Raw genomic sequence first — 25,681 nt, forward strand, 5'->3', positions numbered from 1 at the left:
TGGTGGAGCCCGGCTCCCGTAGGAGTCCGGGCGGAGCCGTTTTGCTGTCGATGGTGGAGCCCGACTATCGTAGGAATCCGGGCGGAGCTGTTCTGCTGTCTAAGGTGGAGCCCGGCTCCCGTAGGAATCTGGGCGGAGCCGTTCTGCTGTCGATGGTGGAGCCCGGCTCCCGTAGGAGTCCGGGCGGAGCCGTTCTGCTGTCGATGGTGGAGCCCGACTCCCGTAGGAATCCGGGCGGAGCCGTTCTGCTGTCGATGGTGGAGCCCGGCTCCCGTAGGAATCCGAGCGGAGCCATTCTGCTGTCGATGGTGGAGCCCGGCCCCCGTAGGAGTCTGGGCGGAGCCGTTCTGCTGTCGATGGTGGAGCCCGGCTCCCGTAGGAGTCCGGGCGGAGCCGTTCTGCTGTCGATGGTGGAGCCCGACTCCCGTAGGAATCCAGGCGGGGCCGTTCTGCTATCGATGGTGGAGCCCGGCTCCCGTAGGAGTCCGGGCGGAGCCGTTCTGCTGTCGATGGTGGAGCTCGACTCCCGTAGGAGTTCGGGCGGAGCCGTTCTGCTGTCGATGATGGAGCCCGGCTCCCGTAGGAGTCCGGGCAGAGCCGTTCTGCTATCGAATTCGACTGCGGGTATTTTATAACCCAACACCAGTCCCCCTACTTCCGAGTTTGAATTTCAAGCGAAGGATGTACACACAGAGAGAGATGCACGCAGTCGGAATCTTTCCTTCGAACCTTGCGCACTGCTGCCCCCATTTAATGCGCGCACGACAGAGTCTGTTTTTCGGTGAAGGTGACTTGAAAAGTCTTTTCGGAACCCCCATTGAAATGCGATCCCAAGCTTCGCCCTACGGGAATTCATGAGCGGTCAACCCTCGGTGGCGGTGAAGGGGATAAGTGGGCCACGTGGCACACACCAGTTGGCCCTGGAATACCCGCCGCCATAACTGCGCCAGGATCCATCGGCTATTTAAACCCCTCAGTCCCTTTGTGGTTTCATCCTAGCGCTGCCCTTTCATCTGAGAGTCCTGCTTCTCTCGCCCCAGTCCCTGTCTCCTTCCCTCACACCATGTTCTCTACTCGGGGGGCTGTTCTTGAGGGAATTTTTAGGGTTTGGAGGAAGGTGAGGAGGAGAATGGCGGCCGGTGAGAATTTTCGTCATTCTAAAGGGAGCTCAAGGAAGAATTCCTTCAACAACAGGGGTTTAATAACGGGGGCGGTCGGTGAAGTTATTCTGTCCGTGAATCTCGGAGTAGCAAGGCGGGGTGATACCGGTCAAGAGGGCAGAATAACCGTCATAAGCCATGACGGGGTCCTTGACGCCGTCGGGGCCGAGAGACCAGAGGCGGTCGGCATCGACGGTGGGGCAGTAGAACTTGTTGCGGGGATGGTGGAAGTAACGCATGCCGACCTTGCCGGAGCGTCTCGGGTGGCGGCCGTCGTTGCCCCCTCCACCTCCGGGGATCTACCCCACCCCTTTCCCGCTAAGGTTGGGACTTCGGGAACAGAATGAGGCGAGATGGGCGAGAGCTGTTACACGCACTGGAGAATGCGACTGAGAAGGATAGAGACGGAGTTCGTAGCTCAGAGCGGTCTTCGGTTCGTCCTGCCCGAACCGTGCTCGCGAGACTTGCGATGACGTGTATCTTCTTTTTTTTTTCTGACCCATCGGGTCCTGTAATGTGTACTTCTGTTAAATGAAAAAGTGATTTCAGTACCTTGTTTGCATCTTGTGTTAAATAGTTGTCTGTCGAACTTCTTCATTTTCCTTTCCTTCTCTTTGTCTGTGTTACGTCGTTCCAAGGTCGTCGGCGACCTTTTCAGCTCATGTGGGGTCATCATTCGTCGAGCTCCTTTTCGGCTTTTATGCCATTCGGAGCCACTTGTCAGGTTTGCTTGGATTTTTTTTTTTTTTTTTTTTGTTGAAGTCGGGGCTAAGTTCGGCTCCCTTGATAGTCCGAACGGAGAAGCCCTCCGGAAGTTGGAGTAGCTCGGTTCTCGTAAGAGTCGGGGCAAAGTTTTTCTGCAATCAAAGTCATAAATAAAGCCTGGCTTCCGTAGAAGTCCGGGTGGAGTTGTCCTGTAGCTGATGTTGACGGTACAGCCCAGCTCCCGTGGGAGTCCGGGTGAAGTCTTTTTTGCGGTGGAACCCGGCTCCCGTAAGAGTCCGGGTGAAGTCTTCTTGGCGGTGGAACCCGGCTCCCGTAGGAGTCCGGGCGAAGTCTTCTTGGCGGTTGAACCCGGCTCCCGTAGGAGTTCGGGCGAAGTCTTCTTGGCGGTGGAACCCGGCTCCCGTAGGAGTCCGGGCGAAGTCTTCTTGGCGGTGGAACCCGGCTCCCGTAGGAGTCCGGGCGAGGCCTTCTTGGCGGCGGAACCCGGCTCCCGTGAGAGTTCGGACCTTCCACTTTGCTCATGTCAGGACGAGGTTCTCCTCCTGTTCCTGACAGGGCTGTGGGGGCACATCAGGGCGTTGCAAGGCCTCTCCCCCCATCCGGTCTAAAAGAACCGGGCCTTCGACTTTGCTCAAGTTAGGGCGAGGTTCTCCTCCTGTCCCTAACAGGGCTGTGGGGGCACATTAGGGCATTGTAAGGCCTCTCCCCCCATCCGGTCTAAAAGAACCGGGCCTTCGACTTTGCTCAAGTTAGGGCGAGGTTCTCCTCCTGTCCCTAACAGGGCTGTGGGGGCACATTAGGGCGTTGTAAGGCCTCTCCCCCCATCCGGTCTAAAAGAACCGGGCCTTCGACTTTGCTCAAGTTAGGGCGAGGTTCTCCTCCTGTCCCTAACAGGGCTGTGGGGGCACATTAGGGCGTTGTGAGGCCTCTCCCCCCATCCGGTCTAAAAGAACCGGGCCTTCGACTTTTGTAAGGTTGCCCTCTCGTTTTTGATACTGTCTGCTTGAATTGTCCCAAGACAAATGGGCACGCATTTTTTGATTAGGATGAGATTACTGGTAGTACATCCGTAAGTTTTCTGAGCTCCAAGGTCACGGGAGGTTGGCTCCTCCGAGCTCCTTAAGATAATAAGTTTCAGGCCGGACTACTTCTTTGACCTCATAGGGTCCCTCCCAGTTTGGGGCAAGCTTCCCCTGGCCCTGCGGTTGTGAGACAGCAGCTCGTCGGAGCACTAGATCCCCTGCTTTGAACGCCTTGTTCTTGACTCGGGTGTTGTAATATCGGGCAACTTTCTGTCTATAGGCTGCCATCCGAACCTGAGCAATCTCCCGCCTTTCTTCCAGTAGGTCGAGGTTGGCTCTGAGGCTTTGTGCATTTTGGGGTTCGTTGAATGCCACGACTCGTGCTGACGGGAGTTTAAGCTCGATCGGGATGACGGCTTCCGTACCAAAGGCTAAAGCAAAGGGAGTCTCTCCTGTAGGCAACCTCTGGGTGGTCCGATAAGCCCATAGCACATGATAAAGTTCGTCCGCCCAAGTTCCTTTTGCTTTTTCGAGCCTGGTCTTAATCCCCTGCAAAAGGGTTCTGTTTGTTACCTCGGCTTCGCCGTTCGCCTGAGGATGGGCCACTGATGTGAAGTTGTGGGAGATGTTTAGATCTTCACAGAATTCAGCAAATCTGGCTCCCGCGAATTGCCGTCCATTATCAGTGATGAGGGTTCTAGGCAAACCGAACCTACACACGATCGATTTCCAGACGAAATCCTGCACTTTTGCTTCTGTGATTTTGGCTAGTGGCTCGGCCTCGACCCATTTGGTGAAGTAGTCGATTGCTACAAGGAGGAATTTCCTTCGACCAGACGCCATGGGAAAGGGGCCAAGAATATCCATCCCCCATTGCGCAAAAGGCCATGGGGCACTCAAGGGTGTAAGCTCGGTAGCAGGTTGTCTCTGGACGTTGGCGTATCTCTGACATCGATCACACTTTTTGACATATTCGATTGAATCACGATGCATTGTTGGCCAGTAATACCCTTGGCAGAGTAGCTTGTGGGATAGAGACCTGGCACCCAAATGGCTTCCGCAGGCTCCCTCGTGTACTTTCCATAAAGCGTAGTCAGCTTCTGAGGGTCGGAGGCATCTCAAGAGAGGCAAGGAGTACGATCTTTTGTACAATTTGTCCTCATAAAGGATGTACCGGGAGGCTTGATTTCGGAGTTTTCGGGCCTCTTTCGCGTCCTGGGGGAGAATCCCATCTCTAAGATAGGTTATCAGCGGGTCGACCCAGCTGGGCTCGTGGTCGATCTCCATTACGAGTCGCGGTTCCTCCATATTTGGATGCTTTAGAACTTCAAAGAGGACGCCTTTTGGCAATTCGGCCGGAGCCGATGTCGCCAGTTTGGAGAGAAGATCGGCTCTGGTGTTCTCCGACCTTGGAATTTGCTTGATGTCAAAATTGCCAAAGGCAGGGGTGAACTCCTTCACCTTCTCAAGATATTTGGCCATACTGTCCTCCCGCGCTTCAAAACTCCCGCTGACTTGCCCCACCACAAGTTGGGAATCGCTGTGCACCCAGAGTTGACCTATTCCAAGCTCCTTAGCGATCCTCAATCCTGCGATCAGAGCTTCATACTCCGCTCCATTGTTTGTTGCGGGGAATTCAAAACGCAGAGCGTACTCCACAACGACTCCCTCCGGGCTGGTCAAGATTAGGCCTGCACCCGCGCCTGCCATGTTGGAAGATCCGTCCACATGGAGGGTCCAAAAGCTATCGGAGGAACTGGCTTCTTCGTCGGGGGAGTTCGGTTGAGTCTTCAGGTCGTCAATTTTGCTTTGCTCAGGTTCGGCCTCCTCGGGGATGGTGCATTCTACTATGAATTCTGCCAATATCTGGGCTTTTATGGCCGGTATAGGTTTGTAGTTGATGTCGAATTCTGTGAGCTCGATTGCCCATTTCGCCATTCTCCCGGAGATATCAGCTCGGTGCAAAACCGCCTTGATCGGTTGGTCGGTGAGTAACGTCACCGTGTGCCCTTGAAAGTAAGGCCGGAGTCTCCGAGCTGCAATCAACAAGGCGTAGGTCAGTTTTTCTAATTTAGTATACCTGGTCTTGGCATCCCTCAACATGCGACTGATGTAGTAGACCGATCGCTGGACTTTCATTTCCTCTTTAACAAGGACAGCTGCAAGGGTTGTGGGAGAGACCGCTAGGTACAAAAATAATTCCTCCTTAGGCTCGGGCTTCGCCAGCAGTGGGGGCGAGCTAAGGTAGCTTTTCAATTCTTCGAATGCCTGTTGGAATTCAGGGGTCCAACAGAAGTTCTTCGGCTGCTTGAGGGTTTGAAAGAAGGGCAGACATCGTTCGGCCGACCTTGCGACAAAGCGATTAAGAGCCGCAACTCTTCCCATGAGGCACTGAACCTCCTTGATCGATCTTGGGGCAGTCATATTTTGGATGGCACGAATTTTCTCCGGATTGGCCTCGATCCCGAGCCCTGATACCATTAAGCCCAGGAACTTTTCTGAGGTCACCCCAAAGGCGCATTTGGTTGGGTTCAGCTTCATTCTATACTTTCGAAGAGCGCCAAAGGTTTCCTCGAGGTCGGCGACATGATTTCCGGAAGACCTGCTTTTCACGAGCATATCGTCCACATAAACTTCCATGTTTCGGCCGATCTGCTCCTTGAAGATTTTGTTCACCAGTCGTTGATAGGTTGCGCCCGCATTCTTGAGGCCGAACGGCATAACCCTGTAGCAGTAAAGGCCGCGATTAGTGATAAAAGCAGTCTTTTCTTCATCTTTCGATGCCATTCTAATCTGGTTATAGCCGGAGAATGCATCCATAAAAGTAAGAAGCTCATGGCCCGAGGTAGCGTCCACCAGTTGGTCGATCCTGGGAAGGGGGTAACTATCCTTTGGGCAAGCCTTATTCAGCTTTTTGAAGTCGATACACATCCTCCACTTGCCGTTTGCTTTCTTGACCAAGACAACATTGGAGATCCACTCAGGATAATTGACCTCCTTGATGAATCTGGCCTTGAGAAGTTTATCCACTTCCTCGGCTATTGCCTTCTGCCCTCCGGGGCATGACTCCGGATTTTTTCTTTTGTTGGCCGATGTTTAGGGTCGACCGCCAGATGATGTTTCATGACTTCTGTGTCAATTCCCGGCATATCCGCCGGGACCCATACGAAAACGTCCGCATTCCTCCGGAGGAAATCCACGAGATGCATCCGCACCTCCTCCTCCAGGTTGGAGCCAATTAACACCACATGCTCCGCATTCCCATCATTCAAAGGAATTGGTATTAGGTCCTCGATCGGACCGCCCCTTTCTTCAGTGAGGTCATCGCGCGCATCCAACCCGTCGACTGGACAGAGGTCCGCTTGATCGCTTCTTTGCAGGGCTATATTGTAGCAGTGCCTGGCCAGTGCTTGGTCTCCCCAGACTTCTCCGATCCCCTTGTCGGTGGGGAACTTCAATTTCAAATGGTAGGTTGAAACAACGGCTCTGAGGGTGTTGAGGCCGGGTCGGCCAAGAATTGCATTGTAGGCAGATGGCGCCTTTACCACCAGGAAATTCACCAGGGCTCTGGACTGCTTTGGATGTTGACCCGCGGTCACAGTTAGAGCTATCATTCCTTCCGTCGGAATGGCGTCACCAGTAAACCCTATCAAGGGGGAGCAAATCGGCCTTAGATGACCGCCAAGAGTGGCCATTCTCGAAAAGGCACTGTAGAATAAGATGTCGGCCGAACTTCCGTTGTCGATGAGAATGCGACGGACGTCATAATTTGCTATGTTTAAGGAAACTACGACCGCATCGTTATGAGGGAATTGGATTCCCTGGGTGTCTTCTTCAGTGAAAGCTATGGGCTCTTCAACTTTTTGCCGCTTGAGGGGTGCAGCTGACGTGTTGATTGCCCCCTGCCAGGATTCCCCCGAGATGACGTTGACGGAATCCGACGAAGACTGGTCACCCGACCACCCCTTATCGGCGACCATAGCCAGGGGTAGCCGTGCAGAAACTTCGCGAGAGGGCATCGGATGGGGAAAAGAGGATTGGATGCCGGAAAAGATGGCCGGAAGCGGGTCCGTTGAGCGCTCCTTCAAGAATAAGGGTGCTGCGAAGACACAAAGCCCTTCCTCTAGCGCCAATCCTGTTGGTGCAAAAATCCGCTTGCACCGGAGAAGCTAGAGTCGGGGAGGCCGCGGTCGCCGCCGGGACCTGCAAGGGAAGTCTAAACCGGAGGTGGGGTTGCTCCGGCAAGACCCTCCGACGCTCAAGTCAGTTTTCTGCCTCAACAAGAATGGAGTGCTCGAACGAAGAATTTAGCAGAGTTTTGAGATAAAGAAAATGAGCTTCAAGAATAACGTATCTGGATCCCCCTTTCATAGGCGGAGGAGGCAACGGATTGATGGCGACGTTTGTAACCGCCTGGTAGTGGGCCGCCCATGGTCAGGGGAATTGATTGCGAAAGATAGTGGAGCAGGCACGTGGCCATCGTCATTGCCCGCCACGTAGGGCCTGTTGCAGGTAGTGGAGCAGCGTCCGTTGCCGCTAGTTGTCAGCGAGTAGTGGGATCGTGCAGCACCTGCCGTAGGGAGCGGAGCAGCATTATAGCTGTTGGCACAACCTGTCAGAGAGTAATGGGTCTACCGCAGGGGGTGATGGAGCCGCACGAAATCTGCTACAGGAAGTGGAACAGGATCATGGTTGTTATCGTGATCTGCCAAGGGAAGCGGATCTATTGATCGAGGCTCGACAGTGGTCGGAGTTCGGCCTGTGTAGGAGTCCGGGAGGAGTCCCCCTTTCGGTCGAAGTCGTGGGTGGAGTCCGGCTCCAGCAGCTGATACTGAAGTCGGAGACTGAGGTCAGAGCTTGGCTCCCGTAGGAGTCCGGGTGGAACCTGGCTCCCGTAGGGATCCGGACGGAGCCGCCCTGCTGTCGATGGCAGAGCCCGGCTCCCGTAGGGATCCGGACGGAGCCGCCCTGCTGTCGATGGCAGAGCTCGGCTCCCGTAGGAGTCCGGGCGGAGCCGTTTTGCTGTCGATGGTGGAGCCCGGCTCCCGTAGGAATCCGGGCGGAGCCGTTCTGCTGTCGATGGTGGAGCCCGGCTCCCGTAGGAATCCGGGCGGAGCCATTCTGCTGTCGATGATGGAGACCGGCTCTCGTAGGAGTCCGGGCGGAGCCGTTCTGCTGTCGATGATGGAGCCCGACTCCCGTAGGAGTCCGGGCGGAGCCGTTTTGCCGTCGATGGTGGAGCCCGGCTCCCGTAGGAGTCCGGGCGGAGCCATTCTGCGGTCGATGGTGGAGCCCGGCTCCCGTAGGAATCCGAGCGGAGTCGTTCTGCTGTCGATGGTGGAGCCCGACTCCCGTAGGAGTCTGGGCGGAGCCGTTCTGCTGTCGATGGTGGAGCCTGGCTCCCGTAGGAATCCGGGCGGAGCCGTTCTGCTGTCGATGATGGAGCCCGACTCCCGTAGGAGTCCGGGCGGAGCCGTTCTTCTGTCGATGGTGGAGCCCGACTCCCGTAGGAGTCCGGGTGGAGCCGTTCTGCTGTCGATGGTGGAGCCCGGCTCCCGTAGGAGTCCGGGCGGAGCCGTTCTGCTGTCGATGGTGCAGCCCGGCTCCCGTAGGAATCCAGGCGGAGCCGTTCTGCTGTCGATGGTGGAGCCCGGCTCCCGTAGGAATCCAGGCGGAGTCGTTCTGCTGTCGATGATGGAGCCCGGCTCCCGTAGGAGTCCGGGCGGAGCCGTTCTGCTGTCGATGGTGGAGCCCGGCTCCCGTAGGAGTCCGGGCGGAGCAGTTCTGCTGTCGATGGTGGAGCCCGGCTCCCGTAGGAATCCGGGCGAAGCCGTTCTGCTGTCGATGGTGGAGCCTGGCTCCCGTAGGAATCCGGGCGGAGCCGTTCTGCTGTCGATGGTGGAGCCCGACTCCCGTAGGAGTTCGGGCGGAGCCGTTCTGCTGTCGATGGTGGAGCCCGGCTCCCGTAGGAATTCGAGCGGAGCCGTTCTGCTGTCGATGGTGGAGCCCTGCTCCGATAGGAATCCGGGCGGAGCTGTTCTGCTGTCGATGGTGGAGCCCGGCTCCCGTAGGAGTCCGGGCGGAGCCGTTCTGCTGTCGATGGTGGAGTCCGGCTCCCGTAGGAATCCGGGCGGAGCCGTTCTGCTGTCGATGGTGGAGCCCGGCTCCCGTAGGAGTCCGGGCGGAGCCGTTCTGCTATCGATGGTGGAGCCCGGCTCCCGTAGGAGTCCGGGCGGAGCCGTTCTGCTGTCGATGATGGAGCCCGGCTCCCGTAGGAGTCCGGGCGGAGCCGTTCTGCTGTCGAATTTGGCTGTGGGTATTTTATAACCCAACAGGAGCGAATAACTTGAGAAGAGATTGCAGGATCAAATCCTGACTTAATTCTCCATCCATCACAAAACCTAGTTGACCCAATCTAGGAATCAGATCAATGAACTTCAAGACATGGTCTTGTACGGATGATCCCTCAGTCATTCTAGCATGGAATAACTACTTAGATATCTCATATCTAGTAGTCCTACTCTATTCTCCATACAACTCTTTAAGATTAAGGAGTATGGATTGAGTATCCATGCTCTCATGCTGCCTCTATAACTCATTGCTCATAGAGGCCAGTATGATACATTTGACAGTTAAACTGTCATTCTTCCACATCCTGTATGTGGATATCTCCTCCTCTGTGTCATCATCTCCAACCTCTTGTGGTTTGGGGACATCAAGAATATATGAGAGCTTCTCCTGAGTGAGTACAATCTTTAAATTCTTCAACCAGTCCGCATAATTAGGATCGATCAACTTGTTAGAATCTAAAATTTTTCACAATGATAGTGAAGATGCCATTTGTAGAATTTAATCTACAATAATTAAAAAATATTATATAAGTAAATAACTCATGTTGACTCATACAATTAAATAAGATCTTTAGATTTAATTATCTCTCACTATTTTATCGAACATCACAACCCTCTACTATGATGAACGAGACATATTTCATATTTATCTTAGTGAGATTGAGATCCTAATTCCTCATAATAATTTTGTTTTAACAAAATAAAACCTTATGAGTTCATAGGTAAAAAACTCTTTTCAATTGCATCTCATGCAATTTCCAACATCATATCTTGGCCTCTAAGATATTATTAGCATTGTGTTAACACAACAAGCTATAATATTTTAGTTAAGTTAGATCTTTCATTTCAATACAGTCAAATTCTAATATAACTATCCTTGAATTAACACAACAAAGTAGTACATTCAAAATTGCCGTAAGCATCTTCTATGCACCAAAATTATATTATATCAATTCTTGTGATAAGTCTTGTGTTAACACAACAAACTAGTCATAGTTCATGATGTAACATTAACCTAGCATGAAGAAATATCCTTAGTAGTGTTTTCAACATTAGGATTTTTCAATATCAAGATCGCTTAATCATATTGGCCAGGTAAGTAAGGTGAGGGTCCCCCATTACTTTTCTTAAATACCAATAAATTGGTCAGGTCAGATAATAGAACTAATTAAAGAACCACCTATAACACTTTCCTAGACACCAATTGATCAAGAATTGGTTAACCCATAGTTGCATATCACTACCACTTAATATAATTTTTAATGAGGGCTTTTATTTGGTCTCATGCACATTCTAACTATATAATGCCAATTTATGTATCAGTATTAAAATATTATATATGTGCAAGTGTAACATATGAACATTTATCATCCTAGGACAACCTTGCAGCATAACCCCGTTATGCTAGGACAATCTTATGTCTGGTTGATGAAGTGATGAATCATATATGCATCATTTCATATCATCATATGAAAGCATAACAGAAGACAAAAATTATTTTATAGTATAAATCATACTATGCATCACATAAACATTATGTATATATGATTGAATCAAACAAGGCCGGCTTTAATACCACTATAAGGTTTCAGGATGGGCATGCACAATGGAAGCATAATGGATTTTAAAATTTAAATTAAAAAATTTTAAATATAAAACCATTAAACCAGCATCTCTTTGATAATTAATAATTATATATAATATAAATTTAAAATTAAATTCAAGCTATAGAAGAATACCTGCAGTGCTTAATCCAAATTCTAGCAGAACCTCCGTCATGTGCCCAATTGTTTGCCCTCCAATGATGATCCACACAGGACTATGATCAAGACACCAACTTTTTGAGATAATTTTTCCTCTAAAATTCTTACTTTGAGAATTTTTTTGGACATCAAGATCTCAAGACCCTCTTCCTCTTCTCCTACCCTTCCTATCCCTACCTTTCTTCTCTCCTTGTCTTCCTTAATCTCTTCCTAGACTCTTATCCTAAAATCAGACTTATCCTTACTATTTTTAGACTTGTCTTAATAAGAGAAGAAAGGAACTATTGGATAATAGGGAGAGGATGTTAGAAATAAAGGAGAAATTAAAAATCTAAATGAATCCAATCTCCCGATGCACCCCCCCTTAAATACTTAGCGACGGGTTGCCTTCTGGAATTATTCACACCCCTTCCACGCACCATCTTATTAAGAAATATGTCCCAAAAATCAATCGTCAAGCTATTAATCATTGAAAAACCTTGTATTGTAATTGATTTGTTAATAAATAAAATATATTTTTGATATTTTTGTCATAAGTTTTCATCTTCTAATGAACTCCACTGTTGTGATGAAGTCCTTAGGACTATTTAGGTTTCATAAAGAGAGGATTTATCGATTAGTCTTTAAAACTGTTCACGACCAAATGATAGGTTGTTAATAAGGACGATAGCTTCTATAGAGTATAGATCGTTGTAGGCCATATGGATTGGTTGTCCTCTTAACCAAAGAGTGTGGAGACACTGGTATGGCATACAAGTGAGATATAAGGTACATCATCATTAAACATGACCAACTCCAGAGCATTCTGTTGTCGAGAATCTCTCTGATGGGATATAGGTATAAGTGTCCCTTAGACCTGAGATTGCCTCAGTGACTTGCAAACAACTCACTGTGCTTTGGTACTGGACTAACTAAATTTCTAATTCAGTGATGGAAGGCTTCTGGACACAGTCAAGTACTTACGAAGTTGGAGTGTGATCAAGATGGGATTGACCACTCCAAGAGTTGGAGAAGAATGAGTCACTCTATTTCAATTTAGCAAAATCTTGGCCAGGATAATCCATCAGATGGATTTGATATTTTGAAATACAATGTGGACAACCTGATCAGAGTTAACAGTTGAACTCTAAAGTGTCCTATGAGCATTTTAGTCAAGGAGATGAATTATATGAAAACTATATCCGCATGGGTTCTAAGGATGTTATTCTACACATTCGACCTATCCGATCATCGGGTACCATTGCTAGATGGTCACTTCGATTGGTATAAAAATTTATTTCTATACTACCGGCTTAGGTTCGGACCAATGAGGTCACACACATTCTAGAGTTAAACGATCAATACGATTGACATTTAATCTAATGCAAGTATTGTAGGAGGATCGATTAGCAATTCGATTGCTAATTGACTTAATGTGATTAAGTCAATGGACTGAGATTAAGTTTAATTGAATATGATTTAATTAGATTTAGTTTGAGCTTGATTGGATCAAGTCCAATTGGTTTATTGGATAAGCCAAGTGCAAGAAAAAACTAGTCCTAGTTCAATTAGGACTTGGGTTAACCTAATTTCTAATTCGATCAAAAAATTAAATCATATTTAAATATAATTTAATCTGATTAAATTAAGTTTTTAATTGAATTAAGACCTATTTTAATTGGATTGATTTAGTTTTGGTTTGATTTGGTTTGAGAAACCAGATTGGAATAAGACATTGATTGAATCCTAGTAAGACTAGGATTCCACCTTGCACCAATTTAGCCCCCATGCACAGTCTCTCTTATCCCACGCCCACTCGCTTTTATTTTGTGCAACAAAACTTCTCTCTCAGGTCTTCACACATGTCCAAAATTTTTCTCTCTTTCTCTCTTGCATGGAAAGTGGTTGTGGATCAAGTCAAAGTAGGAATTCATTTGGATTTCAAATTCTATGAGATAGAGTTTTAGGAAACCAAAACTCTTTTCTTATGACATTGATTTTATTCAGATTTTTTTTGAGATTTTTATGACTTTTATGGCACATAATATATGCCCTTTGCTGGTGGTCCATGCACAAAAAGAAAGAGGGGGCATCCAAGAGTTGGGTGCCTCTTGTCTTGCCATGTTTGGATGATCCTTGACTTGGTATTTGACATAGACAAGGACTCTACCATATCTCTCTATTTAAAATGAATTTCTTTATAAACTTTTTTTGAAAAATAGATAAAAGAGAGTCCTTTGTGGCATGCAAAAATTAGAGAGAAAGAATGTTGGGGCATGGAGATACAATAGACACAAGACTAGGTGTCTAGGTGAGAGAGAAGAGAAGAAGAAGAGGGTCTTCTTCTAGGGTTGCTGTGTTCACTTCTTCCCTTCCTCCATCTTGAGTTTTCTGATAGTGTCTCAGATCTAAAACTCCTTCTCCTACTTTTCATCTTTGAAAGAGTCCTAATCAAGAAGAAGGAGGCATCTGATTAATCATCGAAGAAGGATCAGCACAGTACTAGCATACTGTGCTGATTTTCTGGACCAAAACTTCTGATCGTGATTTGTGGGCTTGTGTGGATGACTCCTAGAGGTCGGACGCATGTGCAGCTCACAATATCATCCTCAAGCCTGGATCAAAAAAGTTAGAATGTCTAACTTGTAAGGTAATAGATCTGATCTATTATATTTTACATACATTAGATGTAGTATAGAAACATGTTGATATGATCAACATGTAGTTCTTGCTCTTTATGTTTTAATTTTTGATTTAATGCTATGTAATAATTATGTAATAGGATCTTAGATCTAGAGATTCTCTAATTTTATAAGATAAATTATGATTTATTTTACTCTTTCGCTACCTGATCTTGAAAAAATTTCAAGATCTAACCCTGAAATCCTAGATCTGGTTCCAACACATCTCACATCCATCAGAAAATCTCATACCTCCTAATAAATTCTCATGCCCATCTAGCATAATTTTTCTCCACCACCCATCAGCATAATTTTATTCATCCAATGGCCAAAAATGAAGGTGCTAACATTAAAATGGTGTGAATAAAATAGTAGATTAAGAAGTAGCGTGACAAATGGGTTAGAGTCCTTCACAAGTTGGACTCTTGGTCAGGTGCATGGATCAGACTGACAGAATTTCTAACTTTGACAAATTTTCACGTTTAAACCAAAAGAAATTTTAACTTCAAAAAAAAAAATTATGCTCAAAATTAAGTTAGAAATCATCCAAAAATTTATTTCATCATGGAACATTGGATAAGCTAAAGGATGAGGCATCCCATCTCATGGGATGTGAAAGCCATTTCTATGCACAAAAACTGCACCCACGCACAAGAAAAATTTTTGACTCGTAGAGACTTAGTTTTTTGGCTCTAAATTTTTGATACATATAGCTAAGGACCAACTCAAATCTAAAATTAGTTTGAATTAATTTGACCTTAATTAGCCCAATCTAAAATCAATTTCGAACCCGATTTGAAATAGGGAGCTAGTTTTTGCAACATGTGCTAGCATATCAATTTTGCAAATATGATCAAATCCAATTAGACCTCTCTAATCAAATTTTTTTATGTGTGATCCATTGAGTTCTACATCTAGTCAATAATAGATTTGAGTGCAAGTCAATTTGATTTGATTAGAATTTAATCTAACCAATCTAGATCCAATCGAACTAACCCAATTTTAACAATTAGAACACTTTCTAATTGATAATTGAATTAAATTCTTTAATTTGATCAAACCCATAAGATAAGATTGACATCTAACAATTTATTATATCTATCTAAAATATATAAAATTTTAGCAAAAATATCAAAAATATCTTTCAGTGGAAAGTTACCGTGCAATTTGATCCTGCGATCTCCCTGTACCCCGAATATGACTCCGGATATGGAATGATGTCAAATCTAATATCATACTCATATTTATGTCAATCTTATATGATGATTCAATTAATAAACTATTAAATTTTTTTTCTAATTTTTTTTCTATTTTGATCAAAGACTTCCTGAATCATCAATCAATCAGAGCAAGTAGGATGCGATCTCCTTTTACCAGGAGTGATCAATTCTATGTTGACCTACTTACAAGCTTCATACACATTCTATCATATCCAGAATACCTCATACATGACTAAGTCATGAATGAATATGAATCAAAAAATATAGATTCATGTATACAAGATTCTATGGTAGTCTCATGTCAAAGGATTATATGCACAACTCTTGCTATAAGAAAACATCTTTTGACGGATAAGTAAATTTTATAAGATATTTTTTAAGTCAGATCAATTCAATGAACTCATTCTCTAATGAGCACTCACTTTTTTATATTAGTGTCTCACACAAGTGGCTTATGAGATCAGCCACCCTCTCCATCGAGCATACGTAGGAAGTGCTAGTCTATCCTGAACATTGATTCCCTTCTCAGTGCTCCTATGACTAGAAATATTCTAAATAAGAGTTTTTAAAATTTTAGGTCTCATAGGTATGATCTCATCATAATCCTAAACTTATTATCCTAATTTATGGAGTTTATCATAATCATTACAAAAGTAAGATGCAGCATATGATGAAAAATATCTTCTATTATTTAAAGAGTCAATATATGAGTTTGAAAGATTATATGGAAAACCTATCAAAATATAAATTTGATTAGCTTGTAGGGTATATTCCTTTAATAGCCGATCCATTTACTAAAGCTTTTGGAATCAAGGAGTTCAATGATCACAAATCAAAGATAGGTATATGATACTATACCGATTAGCTTTAGTCCAAGTGAAAGTTGTTGAAAATTATATCTCAAAACCAATCGTCAGTCTGTTGATGATTGTGCTCATGTTTGTAAATATATATGAATTTTTATTAATAAAAATTATTTGATTTTTTCATCATATTTTGTCCATCTTCTTTGAACTACTGTGTTGTGATGAAGTCCTTAGAACTATGTTTAATCGACAAAGAAAGATTTGTCATTTAGTCATTAAAATATGTTTGTAACCAAATGATATGCTATTAATAGGATGATAGCAATGCCGAGTATAGATCGTTGTGTGCTATATGGGTTAGTTGTCTTTTTAATCAAGGAGTGTGGAGACACTGGTATGGCATGCAGATGAAATATAGTACATTCATATCGAACATGATCATTTATCGAGTACTCTACTATCAAGAGTAGCTCGTGAAGGATATGGGTATAAGTGTCCCTCTGATCTGAGATCACCATGGTGACTTGTAAGCAACTCACTGTACTTTGATACTAGACCATCTAAATTTTTAATTCAATAATGAAAGGTTACTGGGTGCAGTCAAGTACTTATCAAGTTCGTATATGAGTCAAGATGGAATTGTCCCCACTAAATAAGTTGGAGTTATGCATCAGTATATTTTAATTTAGTAAAATCTTGATCAGAATAATCTATATGATGGATTTGAAAGGTTAAAATATAAAGTGATTGACTATTTTAGGATTGACAGTCAAACCCGAGGTCATCTTGAGCATTAGGATCAAAGAGATGAATTATATGGTAACCATATGCAAGTAGGTTCTAGAATGTTGCTTTACAATCTTTCAACCTATCCAGATATCGGGTCCTGTTGCTAGATGGTTATATTGATTAGAATAAAAATTTATTTCTATGCTACTAGCTTAGATTTGAACCTATAAGGTCACACACATTAGAAAATTTAGTCTGATCTGATGGCTGAAGATTCTAATAGGATTGGGACTTTACACTATAGTCGCACTAGATTGGGACTCTGGAGGAAAGTCCCATTAGATTGGGACTCTGCTATTAGTGGAGGATTTATTAGTAATTAGATTACTAATTGACTCAATTTGATTGAGCAAAGAGCTTTGGATCAAGTCTTATTGAATTAGATTTAGTTTGACATAGATTGGGTTTGATTTGATCAAGCCTAATTGCAAGAAAAATTTAATCCTGATTTGATCAGGACTTGAGCTCAGTTAATTCTTAATTGGGTTAAAAATTTATTAAGATAATTAGGTTTCTAATTAGATTAGATTTTTTTCTCTCATTGGGTTCAAACCAGATTTGATTTGGTTTAGAATCAAATTGGAAATGAAGAGTCCCAGCCAGCAAGGACTCCATCTTTCTCCCTTGTGCCACCCAAGACCCATGCCTCTCTTCTCAACACCAAATGGGTTTTGGCATGTGATTTTTGGGCATAAGGAGAGAGGGTACAAATAGGGTGGGCTGTAAGTATGATGAGTCATGGTCCTTATCTCTTTTTTAATTTGAATACGATCCGAATTAGAGATATGAAGATAAGAAGGAAAGAGTTCCATTTAAATTGGAAAGATGGGTAGCACCAAGATTAATTTTTCCATGTGTGTTAGAATTTTTAGAAGGTGTGAGAAAGGTTTGGTTTCTTTTTTATGCGATTACAAAAATTAACAAAATATGGGATGCCCCATATGGTGGTTGGCGTGGAGAATGTTGGCACCCCCTTTGACCCAAAACCCTAATGTCTTGTTATAAAAGGAGGGGTCCAATAGTTGGATGCCCCATATGGTTTCTAGTTGAAGGTTATTTATTCTCCATAGCCTCTCTCATTATTTTTTTCCTCCTCTTATTCTTCTTCCCCTTTGGAGCGTCCAAGAGATCAAAAGAAGAAGAGAAAGATCAGTCTTCAAAGATCCTTGTAAGATAGCACTCTCGAGGAGCCTGATCTGCAATCGATCTTCGTGTGAACGATCTGTAAAGGTCGGGCACCTTTGTACGGCTGTGAGTAATCTAAAAAAGCACCTATCCACGTGATAGATGAATAAAGATCAGTAGACTATAGTTCAGTAATGATTTTTGAACTTATTAGATCAGTTTTCATTAGATCTAAGGGTTAGATTTAATATAGAGCATCGATATGATCGATACTGATTTTTATTTTCAGATCTTTATGTCATATTAAATTATATCATAGATCTTTGCATGATGATCTAGATTAGATCTTTTGCATATAAAATAGATTAAAATATTTAATCTTAGAAGATTTACTGTGAAAATTTTTAAATTGCATCATAGAACTGCCCTACTTTTTCTTCAGTGCGTTAGTTGTCCTCTGAACTAAGAAGTGTGGAGACACTGGCATGACATGCAAGTAAGATGTAGGAGTATATCTTACTAAATGTGACTAACTCTGGAGTACTCTATTGTCAAGAGTTACTCCAAAGGGATATGGGTATAAGTGTCCATCCGATCTGAGATCACCATAGTGACTTGCAAGCAACTCACTGTGCTTTGATGTTGGACTACCTAAATTTTTAATTTAGGATCAAAAAGTTTCTAACCATAATCAAATACTTATGAAGTCAGTGTATGAGTCGAGATAGGATTGACCACTTCAAGACCTTAGAGAGTATGCCTCAATGTGTTTCAATTTAGCAAAACCATGGCCAAGATAATCCTTGTGAGAAGTCACAGGATTAATTGGGTTCAGACACATATAAGGATGCACTGATCGAGAGTTGACAGTATACTCTAAAGTCATCCTGAGCATCAAGGATCAAAGAGATGAATTATATGGTAACCATAGTCCATTAGGTTCTTGGATGTTGCTACGCATCTATTCAACCTATCCGGATGTTGGGTACCATTGCTAGATGATCACTTCGATTAGTATAAAAATTTATTTTTTTGCTATCGATTTAGATCTGAATCTATGAGGTTACACACATAAGAAGTTCCTCTCCAATCATATGGCTGATCGATGATTGAGAATTATTTAAGGATAAAATCATCAATGCAATTGATGATTAATCCCGAGCAATAGTTGCAGTAAATTAATTCACTAAGAGTCAGTGATGTTCAGAAAGATTAGTCAGTAATTAGATTATTGATTAACTTAATTTGATAGAGTATTAAAGTCTTGAATAAGTCTAATTGAATTGGATTCAATTAGGTCAAATATAATTAAGTTATAGGATGACCTATCACTAAGGAAGATTAAGCCCTGATTTGATCAGGACTTGAACTCAATTAATTTTTAATTGAGTTAAGATCCAATTAGATTAGATTCAATTACTTCTAATCAGATAGAGTTTGATTGGATCAAACTTGGTTTGAATTTAAAATCAACTTAAATTTCAAATTCAAGATTGAATTCAAAATTCGAATGTTTGAAGTCCCTTATGCCACCTTCCCTTCTCCATGCCATTCCTCATCACACAAAGCTTGTTTGTGCATGAGATTTCTCTAGCAAATAATCCACTTTGTTGCCCACTTGGATAGGGCTATGATTGGTTTTGATTTAAATTTGGTAGGAGTTTTGAATTTGATTAAAACATCATCCTAATCCTTCCACCCGCCGGCCACTTTTGATGAGTTCCTTTTATGCGACAAAAAGAAGAAGCTCCAAGTCATTTTTCATGCCCATATGCTTATGTTCAGTACCTCTTTAATTAGAGAATGGATGAGGATAAGGTCGGTTTGGTTTGAGTTCAAATGAGATTGAATTCAAACTTGAATGGACACTTATCCTATCCTATCATCCTTGATCGAAAACCATAGAAGGAGTTGATTTCTTTTGCATTGAGACTCTAATTTTTTCACCATGAGACATCTAAAAGAAACAAGGGCAAAATCTTGTTAAAGGGTATGAGGATCTGGGGTGGGTTGTTATTGAAAATTGTGTCCTAAAACTAATCATGTGACAATTGAGTTCATCCTTATATATGAATTATTGATTATTAAATAATAGTTATTCAGATATTTTTCATCACAAAATGACATCTTCTTTGAACTCTTGTACTATGATGAAGTCTCTAGAACTATGTTAGTGTACGATAAAGAGAGGATTTATCATATAGTTCTTAAACAAGTTCGCAACCAAATGATACATCATTATGGGATGATGATGTTTATTGAGTGAAGATCATTGTGTGCCATATGGGTTGGTTGTTCTCTTAACCAAGGAGTGTGGTGACACTGGTATGGCATACAGATGAGATGTAAGGGTACATCATTACTGAACAAGTGACTCATCTACTAAGCATTCTGTTGTCAAGAGCTGAAATACATAGGTATAAATATCCTTCAGACCTGAGATCACCATAGTGACTTGCAAGCAACTCACTGTGCTTGATGCCGAACTACCTGAATTTTTAATGCAGTGATGGAAGGCTACTGGGTACAGTCAAGTACTTGCAAAGTCTGTGTGTGGATCAAGATGGAATTGACCCCTCCAGATTATTGGAGTTGATGTATCACTGTATTTCAATTTGGTAAAGCTTTGGCTAGGGTAATCAATGAGATGGATTTGAAAGGTTGAAATATAATGTGGATGAAGCAATCTCGGTTGACAGTTAACCTGAGACCATCCTAGAGCATCCAGGATCAAAAGAATGAATTATGTGATAACCATGAGTATGGATTCTGAAATATTCCTTTACGATAACTCGACCTATCAGAATATTGGAAACCATTACTAGATGGTATCTCAATTAGTGAAAAAATTGGTTTCTATGCTACCGGCTTAGTATTTGAACCTATGGAGTCACGCATGTAAGTTAAACAAAGTAGGAAGGAATTGACTTATATTTATATGTCCAATCTAGAAGTACTTGATTTGATTGAATATATAAGCTAACTTGATTGAAAATTGAGTTATGGGTCAAATGGCATTGAAGAGTTGACTATGTCTAGCTAGTACTACACATGAGGTTCAGATTCAATCCTGGGGATGAACAATTTCTATCTATGATCCATGGAACATATGAAAGATTAGATTTAAGTACTAATTAATTTTAGATTAAATCTGAATTAATTAGATTTAAATAGGTCTAAAATCTAAGTTAGACTTGATACAAAAATTTTAAAGAGTTTAGGATTGACAGCCTTTCAAAATTATTTCGAACTAGCTTCGAATCGGACTCGAATCGGACCTATTTTGGATGAGATATGAGTATTCCTATTTGCACTAAGAATACTCACTCATGAAGCACAACCAAAACTTGGTTTGGTGATTATTTGGGGCATCCCAACTGGGTGTGGGAGTGGGTGCAAAGTGGATGTCATAAATGATGGCAATTATATCTCTTATAGGAATCCTTCTTTCATGAGTATTAGACCAATTCAAATCAGATTTGAATAAAAAGTCCTTCTCTCATTGGGTCATGAGAATCATCTATAAATAGAGAAGGTCTCTACCTATAGATAGAAGAAGAGAATAGAATAGCAAATAAATCTAATTGAGAGAAGAGAAAAAGAGAGAGGGACAGGCGTGTGAAGAGAGAGATCCTTCATCTTCTGCATCTCTCCCTTTGTTGCCACCTCCTCTCCTTGGGTGTGGATCCATTTTGGGCATCCTACCTACTGGTGTGAGGTGTCACACCATCATATCTCATCCTTCGATTGATTGAGTTGCGAAGCCAATTGAATTGGAGTTCATCCTGCTTTTATGCGACGTCTGACGTGCATGCGATGTAGAGGGTCTGCATATCCAGACCTCCATAAAGATTCATATCAAATAATTTGAGATTTGATCCCTGGTTTTATTGTAATTTAGATAATAATTTGATTTTTAAATAAGTAGAATATTAAAAAAAATTCTTAGATGCAACCTGGGCATTCTAGAGGAAAACTGTTTTCTTCCCTCCAACTGGTATCAGAGTAGGTCTGAAATATATATATATATATAATAAAATTTTTCATAATTATTTGTATGAGATATAATTGAAATTTTTTATGTTATATTAAATCTCATTTAAATCTATTTATATAAAATATTTTATCTGATTTTGATTGGATTAGAGGTGCCTAATCAATGGTTGATTGAGGTTGTTATAAATCTGTTATAACAGAATTCTGCTGTTGCTGAATTTTTGATGAAAAATAATATGAATTAAAAATTTATTTTAAATTTATTTTAATAAAATTTTAATTTTATTATTTTTTTTATGAAGTAAAAATTATTTTAGATTTAAATTAGATCTATTTCGATGGATATTTAGATCTAAATCCTGTCATAATTCAGCAGTGTGTGAAAATAAATTTTATCAGAAATTAATTTCTTATGCATTCATATTTACATCTAATTATTATTCTATTTGATATTGAATCTAAAATTGATATTTTATAATCAATATAAGATAAGTTTTAGATTTGATATGATGTATATGATACATCAAATCTAATTGGATTAGATGAAGAACATAATTGATGAGATCAAAGATATGTTCATGACATAAAATAGGTTTATCAATAATTGCATGTTGATGTAATTATATATGAAATTAAATTTTAGATCTTAGTAGTCTAGTACTCAGATTAATGAGATCACCAGACCGTCCGATCATAAGAGAATTGAAGAGATTAATCTCTCTTTTGCCTATTCGATGTATTTTCTTATGACGTGTAGGGGTGTTGTTGTGATCCAATTTTATGAAAAAAAAAATGAATAGACTTTTATATATTATTTTGATCATAAATATATTTAAATTAGATCTAAAGTAATTTATGATTCATTATAATAGAATAAAATTTAGATATAAAATTATTTTAAATTTGAATTACATGTTAAATATGATGTAATTGGTATTGATCTAAAAGTTGTCATGATATATGAGATGTATGAAGAAAGTTTAGATCATATCTATATATATTTAATTGTTAAACATATTATAAAAATTTATTTTCATGTATTAAAATATATGGTATGCTTCACTTGAAATCCTTGTAGAATAGTTCTATAAACTGAAACACATATTTAACACACTTAATTTTGAATTAACTTTGAATGATCTAGAATTGAGAATTGAAGATCATTAAGACACCACATAATATGATGAGCAAAGGGTTAGCATGAATCAGGTCTTTTTAATGGGTTAGACCTAGGGTTAGGAACACATATGGATCAAGTAGAGAAATTAATTAAATCTAATCAAGTATTGAATTAGATTAGATCAGTATTTCTCTAAATCAATCTCAATAGTTGAAGTTTGATCAAGTCTATATATTTGACCCTAATAAATGGATCATGATCATGGCTCCATGGTTAAGCCCGAATCTTCTGGTGTGCCAAATCGAAACTAATTAACCAATTGGTATCTAAGATAAATTTAGCAGATTCGATCAAGTGGTTTGTAATTGGGAGCTATTCATCTAGATGCATCTACGGTGAGTTAAGGATAGATCCCTCCCACTGATCTCACTTACCTAGCCAATATAGTAGATTATGTTTTGATTAGATTACTACTCGATTCGTGCAGACCCATGCCATTATGGTGAATCAGTGTGACTGATTTAGGTATCTGTAGACCAGCTTGTGTTTAGTCTTTTACATGACTTGGTGAAGTCAGTGGAAGGATTTGCAGCTTGCAGGTTGACTTCTTTTCTTATTCTTATATCAATAAAATCAAATTTTTAAAATTATTAGGTCCAAAAAGTGATAAAGTTATGAGATAACTTGATCATTGCCTCCCATTAAGGTGTGTCATAATGAGTCTAATATTCCAAATAGGCATTGGAGGAGCCATACGCCTAGTGTCTATTACATATTAAAATTATCATTCATTATATGGCCATCATGATGTACCTTCAGATCAATGCTCAGGTTGGCCGAGCAACACTCGGGTCTGTGAAGGAACCAGATCTAGAGTTTCAGGGTTAGATCTTGAAACTTTTTTAAGATCAGGCAGTGAAAGACTAAAATAAATTAAAATTTATCTTATAAAATCAGAGAATCCCTAGATCTAAGATCCTATTACATGATTATTACATGATATTAAATCAAAAATTAAAATATAAAGAGCAAGAACTACATGTTGATCATATCAATATATTTCTATACTACATCTAATGTATGTAAAATATAATAGATCAGATTTATTACCTTGCAAGTTAGATGTTTTAACTTTGCTGATCCAGACTTGAGGATGATATTGTGAGCTGCACATATATTTGGCCTCCAGGAGTCGTCCACACGAGCCCACGAATCACGATCAGAAGTCCTGATCCAAAAAATCAGCACAGTATGTTAGTACTACACTGATCCTTCTTCGATGGTCAATCAGATGCCTCCTTCTTCTTGATTAGGACTCTTCCAAAGATAAGAAGTAGGAGAAGGAGTTTTAGAACTGAGACACTCTCAGAAAACTCAAGATAGAGGAAGGAAAGAAGTGAACACATCAATCCTAGAAGAAGACCCTCTTCTTCTTCTCTTCTCTCTCACCTAGACACCTAGTCTTGTATCTATTGTATCTCCACGCCCCAACCTTCTTTCTCCCTAATTTTTGCATGCCCCAAAGGTCTCTCTTTTATCTATTTTTCACAAAAAGTTTATAAAGAAATTTATTTTAAATAGAGAGATATGATAGAGTCCTTGTCTAGATCAAATACCAAGTCAAGGATTATCCAAACATGGCAAGACAAGAGGCGCCCAACTCTTGGGTGCCCCCTCTTTCTTTTTGTGTGTGGACTATCAGCAAAGGGAACATATTCTGTGTCATAAAATCTATGAAAATATCAAAAAAAATCTAGATAAAATCAGTGCCATAAGGAAAGAGTTTTGGTTTCCTAAAACTCTATCTCATAGAATTTGAAATCCAAACTAATTCCTACTTTGACTTGATCCACAACCACTTTCCATGCAAGAGAGAAAGAGAAAAAAGTTTTGGGCATGTGTGAAGACCTAGGAGAGAAGTTTTGTCACACAAAATAAGAGAGAGTGGGCATGGGATAAGAGAGAGTGGGCGTGGGGGCTAAATTGGCGCAAGGTGGAATCCTAGTCTTACTAGGATTCAATCTATGTCTTGTTCCAATCTGGTTTCTCAAACCAAATCAAACCAAAATCAAATCAACCCAATTAAAATAGGTCTTAACCTAATTAAAAATCTAATTTAATCAGATTAAATTAGATTTAAATTAGATTTAATTTTTTAATCAAATTAAAAATTAGGTTGACCCAAGTCCTAATTGAATTAGGACTAGTTTTTTCTTACACTTGGCTTATCCAATAAACCAATTGGACTTGATCCAATCAAGCCCAAATCAAATTTAATTAAATCATATTCAATTAGACTTAATCTTAGCTCATTGGCTTAATCAAATTAAGTCAATTAGCAATCGAATTGCTAATCGATCCTCCTACAATACTTGCACTAGGTTAAATATCAATTATATTAATCGTTTAACCCTAGAATGATTCTTAATCATTGATCAACTATCTGATCGGATCATAAACTCTAATGTATGTGACCTCATAGATTCAAACCTAAACTAGTTGCATAGGAATAAATTTTTATACCAATCGAAGTGACCATTTAGTAATGGTACCCGATGGCCGGATAGCTCGAATGTGTAGAACAACATCTTTAGAACCCATACGGATATAGTTTTCATATAATTTATTTCCTTGATCAAAATATTTATAGGACACCTCAGAGTTCAACTGTCAACTCTGATCAGGTTATCCATATTTTATTTTAAAATATCAAATCCATCTGATGGATTATCCTGATCAAGGTTTTGCTAAATTGAAATACAGTGACTCATTCTTCTCCAACTCTTGGAGTGGTCAATCCCATCTTGATCACACTCTGACTTCGTAAGTACTTGACTATGCCCAGAAGCCTTCCATCACTGAATTAAAAATTTAGTTAGTCCAATACCAAAGCATAGTGAGTTGCTTGCAAGTCATTGAGGCGATCTCAAGTCTATGGGACACT

The sequence above is a fragment of the Elaeis guineensis genome, chromosome 6 (genome assembly GCF_000442705.2).
Source record: "Elaeis guineensis isolate ETL-2024a chromosome 6, EG11, whole genome shotgun sequence".
Lineage (NCBI taxonomy): Eukaryota > Viridiplantae > Streptophyta > Magnoliopsida > Arecales > Arecaceae > Elaeis > Elaeis guineensis.